Raw genomic sequence first — 7193 nt, forward strand, 5'->3', positions numbered from 1 at the left:
GAGAAATTGGTCAATTCACTTAATTTTGAAACACGAACGCTGTAGTGCAAACAAAATCACTGTTGAGCAAAGTGTGGTCTTACATTAAAATGGATCGGTAGCTGCACGGGCGATTAAAACAGAGCTAATCAAGTATAATGAGGCGATAACATTAAAAAGAGACAATTTATGTTCTCTGTCTCCGCACTCAGAACATCCCCGTCTTCAAAAGATAAACACACAGCCTATAAATTACCCGCTTCGGCTGCTCATGCTGGTATCTGTGATGCGGAGAAAGAATGCGCGAAAGGGCGAACTCCTCCCTCCGCGCGAATAAACTAGGCCGTCTGGGCTGCAATACACATCGCAATAAACGTTGGTAAGAAGGCCCAAAACAAGTATGTATTCGAGGAAGAGGGATTTATTCGGACAGAGACCAGAGGTCAGCAGCCACGCGTATCTCCTCTCTTACAATTAAGGTAAGAAATATCCACCATTTGCGCCTCAGTTGGTGCGCGCGTAATTAATTGTTTTGTTATTATTACAGGTATTAATATGTAGAGGTAGATTAAATGCATGTGCGCACATAACGCTAAGATAACGATCCATTTGATTAACAACGCGTGTTCATTAACTTATTTACTGATAGCGGAGCTTTTTGTTCTTCCAATTACTTGCTCCCACCTTTATAGAAAGGTTGGAACTATTTTCGTTCACGCGAATTAACACATGATCATCATTTCGTCATTATTAATACAATGACATATTGTAAAAACTGCAAATATCGTTTTGGCTGATGGTGATTGTTATTCACTCAGCTGTAATGTAGTGTTTGTTGTTAAATTATTTTCGCATGCCCATATTTAAGCAGATCAACCGATTAAAAGTGGTCAGTAAGCAAACAATTCACTTCGAAGGCAATCGAATCTGATCTAGGAATTTTAGTGATAGTTTAAACTGGTGGGTAGTGCTGTTTATATGTACATCAGATATCTTTATGAAGTTTACCATTGTGTTCGCATAACTGAGTATTTACGTATTCATAAATGCATTAACTACACAACGATACCTGCGCTACACGCTTAAACAAAGCCAGAAATTATGCCCAACACTCATATACACAGTCGTTTTTTCCGTGTCGTAATCACCTTTTTCTCATTTTACACCCTCCAGGCCCGGCAACAATGCACCGAACAGGTTGTTGTAAGTTGTAAGAACTTTTTTGCAATTTAATTTAATTTTGTCTGTGATTGGTTTGAATTGTTGTAAATATAAACATTATTTTGATCTAGCGGGCACTTCGCAGTGGGGTAAATGGATGGCAGGTTTTGAACAAAGAGAGGCGTCTCCTTTGGTAATACATCGACACTAAAGGGAATTTGAATTGATAACCCGAGTATTTCCGGCTCGACATCCCGGGATACTACCTGTTGTAGAGCTGAGCAAAGCGCTTTACCGGATTCGCTTACGTAAAATGTCCGGGTGTATAAACGTATACAAATTGCAGGGGGTTCTGCAAAAACAACAATAGTACACAAACCATACAAATGTACTGTAACCTATTACTGTGTCATAATCTAAAAGCTTCTCTTAACCCAGTGGATTTCTGTGGCATACAGTCCTCTTGATAAAAATGAACGTTCGGACAAACGCGAATAGGCCTATGTCTTCCATGCAGGAATGGTGAGGTAGATGACTTAAATAAATGACCTCTATCTCCAACCGTGTGCCCGAACGACAATAATTCATTCGCGGGTTGTGTTCGCGTGTAAATTTAGGCTTTGGAAGTAAAATGTGCGAGGGGAATTTACCATGCCAGATCTAAAATCAAGAAATATGAAGTGCTTATTCTAGTAATTCATTTTTCAAGACATTATTTACAGGATTTTTGTTCAACATTGCAACGTCCACAAGCCTTAAGGTGACTGTAATTATACTTCTCTCAAGTCAGTAATATACGGCGTATTCGTTCCAATAATCCCGACAATTTTACCATCGAATTCCTACAGGCTTTCAAACAGACGGGTTGCAGGTTAAAGGGGAAAATACTGTCGTGGGCTCTAAACAAACACAATGCAGCGTACGGGAGACTTCCAGCCATTTGCGGGGCGATAGGCCTTTGTTCAAGAGATCGGCCGAGATAGGAAATTTCGCTGTATTGCACCGATAATAAATTGGGATTGAGCGGGGTGTGTTCCTGATTTAGAACAACCACATATCCAAACTAAAACAACGAATTAACAATTAACTACAGATTCATGTGTAGCCTCGTGCAATCACAAAATAAACGCATTGATCTCCTAAACTGTAAAATTCGACACGTGTGACATAAGCGACAGAAAATAAAGGCAGATTCGATGCATTGGCGCATTAGTTAGGGCGCGGTAACTAAGTGTTAATGCATTACGCGAAGAGCGCGACGGTTGGTGTTGTGGTCCGCAACCAGGAGCGCCTGTGTGTTGCCTGGCGCAAAAAAAAATCGAACCGACGATTGGCACATCCTCAAGTGCTAAGGGTCTCCTCTATTGCTGTATTACCTCTCCACTTATTTAAGCACACACTATCTGCAGTAAAGGGGACTCCTTCAGCGTATTTTGGCCAGACCCAAAAATGTTGTTCAGAATATTGTCGACTGGCCTCTGAAGTGGCAGCGAATGGCTAAACATTACGCGGCAATTGCTTCGATCCGGGTAACGTCGATGTTCGTTGTTAATTGAGGAACGCCGCAACTGGGCAGAGATTGTGTGTCGTACCGGCCAATACGACTCAAGTCACGTCGACGTGCGAAATTCCGTAAACTTTACCAACTGTGACGGTGTCGGTGACGTCAGTCTTATTTTATTGTCAAATCAAACTGGTCACCCCTCTTTCGGTCCTTAATGTTAAAGCGCAAACATCAGCAGTGCGCAATAGAATCCCAACTGAATATGTGGAGAGGAGGTTCCCTCCATTCTTTGCTTGCGTCCAACCTTACAGTTTACTAAAATGAAAAAGCGACACACTCCTAGTTGTATTGTAATCCATTTTAATAAATCCCATTGATTAAAGAGAGTGTGTAGGACTCTTAATTAAGTGCTTAATCAACCCCGAGGAAGTGCATGATCAATTTTGATAAGTGAGTCTGGCTCATTCTGAATGTTACATTCTAATAAACTATAATCAATTTAGATTTAATTCCCCCCGGAAAGCATTTCTGCGAATGCTTACAAAATTTTTTGTTGATTTATTATCCACTTCAGCGTTTCATAAGTGCTGGCATATTTCTCGCAGGGCTTAGCCTTTCCAATAATGCAATCTTGTGGCAGAATTTAGACACTCTCACCCTACAGGGAACCTTCACAGATAGAAGAGCTGCTATCGTAGTCGCCCTACAATGTAAAGCCCCCGCAGAGAGAAATTCTGTGTTCATTCGTTATAATCCAGAACAGATTCCTTTCCTCGTTGATATCACAGAAAGTTTTTTTTTTCATCAAGTGTATTTTAAATAGTAATTCATTTAAGTGTGCAGTCGTGTCAACTAGGGGCGGCAGATATGTTACAGTTGTTATATAGCTGCTCTTGTAACCAGAAGGTTTCGTGCTTGAATATCAGGAGCACCTCTGCGATTCCCATCCTTTCGCAAGGTTTTTAACCCGAACTATCTTACCTCAATAAATGTCCGGCTGTCCAAGCGGACAAATAGAGAACAGATGCAAATAAAAGCTCTAAGCTGGGATGGATGAACAGAGGATTTCGCCGAGCAGATAAATAACGCAGGCGACATTCGTATTCACAACCTTACCGCACACAAAAAGGAAGGGTATGACAGACAAGTTAGCATGGAAAACAATGTTTATGTCACGCCGCCCTTAGCCTCGCCAATTCCGTAATGGCAAAGGGCAGGTCGTGCCACGTCGGTCGGCGGGTTTGAGGTCGCATGTCCCTGGCGCGGGTTGGGACGCGCGCATTCTCCCCGGCCAGTGCCTGCGGCCAGCGCACCTGTGCCTGCCTGCTCCCGCTCCGAGGCGGCCCTCGAACAACCTCACCCTCCCCGGAATCCTGCCGCGGCCGCTCGTAAACGAGCCCACCGGTCAATCAGCTTTTATTCGACGTAGCCCCGTCAGAGATCAGAGAGTGCGTCAGAGAGAGCCCGTTCCGCAGAAAAAAATGTAAGCTATGGTGCATGAAACTTCAAAATAGCAGAGCACTGATGTTTTGGCCAAAGCAAAGGAGGCAACTGGAGTGACAGAAGTGATGGTGTCAATATTCTATCAAACTATTGATTTATGGCTGAGACTGTGTGTGTGTGTGTGTGTGTGTATAAGCCCTGTTCTCTTTGGAGAATGAAAAAAACACACAAAAAATCCCTTGCATGTCAGGAAGAAAGTGAATAATTTCATCTTGGGCCCCTAGAAAAGCAATGAAAGATAAAAGATAAACTGGAGCAAAATCCGCTTTGTCTGTCCCAGTAGAGCAAGGAGAGCAAACGAAAATGAAGCAATTCTTCCCAGGCAAACTAAATTCAGAGTATTGTCAGTTAGTAACTGAAAACGAGAACGGCAGACACATCACAGCCTCTACGGTACTTCTGTGCTGGTCAGGGGTCGAGCCTTCAGAACTTGTGAACCTGTGTACTGGTACCACTCTCACCTGGTCCACACTAGGGCCAGTTTAAATACTTTGTGTCGGTGTGGTGGGGATAACACACAAACTATCGCTCAGTTGCAGTGGTCGCTCTTGTCAGATGTCAGTCAGCCCCCGCCTTCTGATGTTCGCTGCATGACGAGGTCCTGTGAGGTGCACAGGCTGGTATTCACGAACAGGGTTTCAGCGACCGCAGCTGCTGCTGCAATGTGTCACATGAGCCTCCTGTTAAGAGAGGCAGATTTATAGGTACACAGTTGCAGTGCTTTGCATCATCCGTCCAAAGTGGACTGCTGCTCGGCCGCGGGTATTTGTGGAAGAAACGCATTGTTGGAAACCATGGGGGTGCGTGGGGGCGCGCGGTGCGGTTTTGTTATCACCGGCCAGTGCATCTAATTGCATCTACGTGCATTTGCCGTCTGTGTGTTTCTCCTTTCTAAAAAAGCACTGCATAACTGACTGGGTGAAAAGTGTGCTTGAGAGGCTATAGAGAAAATGATCACGATCGATCAAATTTTGACCTGCTCCAGGATAGTGTAGAATATGTGGAGAAAGTAAACAATTTTGTCAGTTTTTATTTTCAAAATACTTGCATTTAGAGAGAATGTAGAGAATAATGCAGTTAGTTCTTTGTTTGTTTAACAGTGCCTGTTAGGATTCCAGTAACAACTGGGCAACACAATAGGAATGAATGGAAAAATGTCTCGAATTCTGCATAGCAAAAAAGTAAAACCAAGTATCAGGGGCCTCCATACTTCCCTGGTGCCCTACTCATCTCAGTTTTCCCTTAGTACCCTGTAATGCATCCTGCTACTTAGTGAGATTTTGGCAAGGCAAGAGTGTCCAGTAATACTTGCGACAAACATATTGTGATCACTCAAAGTGCACAACTGCAATGTGCAAGTGGTTCTGCCATTACTGTGCAGGTCTCCTGTGAAACAGACTGTTATGTGGCAATTATTTCAGCACAGATCCTTTTAGGTTTAGATAGCTCAGAGGGACATTTGTGGTGCCAGGGGTGTGTCTAGGTGCTAACAGGAGCCATCAGGAGTTGGTGCAGAATAGCTGATCCATTGTCCCGCGGTGAATGGGAGAGCCGCTGGCTCGGTCGGCAGGCTGTGCTGCCAAGTCGGTTCTCTTGGCAGGCGTGTGACCCACCTACACAACGCTGAGAGATCACTCTCTCTCTCTCAGGGTTTCCCAGAGGCATGACCTAAATCACCCCAAGGTCTAAATCCTGTAATTTATGCTCTCTGCACCACTCTGCCACTTGTAAGACCACCGGGATTCCCGTTTTTATTTGCTGCTGGCCTATGATAAATGCATAACCCTGATCGTTTCGCATTCCTCATATTCAATTGCAGCTTCTCACTCTTCTATGCCTTCTTTGCCTGCCAGTTAAATCAACCAGCAGTTCTGGGGTTTTTTTTCCCAAAATGCAGTACTCTGTTGGAGAGAGTGAGAATCAACAAGAACACATTATAAAAAATACATTTTAAAATTAAATTGCACGTTTACATTTTGCTGGGGTTCTCTAATTGTTGTTGATATGTTATGTGTTTATGTAAAAAACATTTGCAAGACTGTAGCAGTACGGGGCTTGTCAAGGTAGATTTGTCGAGGTGTATGGCTCTTAAGGAGCATGAATAGCTGAGTTTGACCACGCTGGCAGTAAAAAGTCCTGTTCAACATATTTTCATATGCCACTTTTGATGGGCAGTAATGGAAAATCACATTAACCACATAATGTAATATTATGCTGAAATGCCAAGTTAGTCTGCATCATTGATACAGCTGCAGTTCCTCTACAGTTTTAGACAAATAAGCCTTTCTTAGCCATAAAAAAGAAGAAGAAAGAAAAACATTGATACCAGTGAAGGTGCACACTTTAATTGGCCCAATTGCCGGAGTACATTTTTGTAGAGGGAACTTTCAAAGAGTCCTTATTAGATCTAATTATACCTAATTATTGAGGACGTGGTGTCGTGAGGTGTGAAATTCATCTCAGTGACGCTTCATTAGGAGGCAATCAAGTCAGATTAGATTCGGTTTGCAATTCTCCCACACACACACACACACACACACACACACACACACACATACACAAATGCCTCAGCCAAAAACAACTTCTCCAACAAGTTGGGAATCGAACCGCACAAGTTTTGAGACAGCTTGAAAAGGCGGCGCGTCATAGAGTCTGCTGTGGAAAGGACACCCGACCACAACAAACCTTTCACTACAGATAGACCACCACCTCCCACGCCAGGCCATTCTTCAGTACAAACACACCAATCTTCTCCTGCAGGACTAATACACAGGTTAGCTGACTCATCTTTGATGCGCTCCACAGATTTAAAATATGTTCATTTACTATACACCTTGAAGGGCTCTATTAAACTCTCCAACTGACTCACACACATATTGGATGTGTATGTTTAAAGAAAAAAAATGATGTTGATAAAATTTGCATTGGATTTGTAAACATTTTACATCTTATTTTTATTTTATATTTATTTTCATATTTACATTTTATAACCATTCTATATTATCTCTTTTTCCTCTTAAAAGAAATCTGCATTTTTCTGTTAGTC

Source organism: Megalops cyprinoides, chromosome 22 (genome assembly GCF_013368585.1).
Source record: "Megalops cyprinoides isolate fMegCyp1 chromosome 22, fMegCyp1.pri, whole genome shotgun sequence".
Classification (NCBI taxonomy): domain Eukaryota; kingdom Metazoa; phylum Chordata; class Actinopteri; order Elopiformes; family Megalopidae; genus Megalops; species Megalops cyprinoides.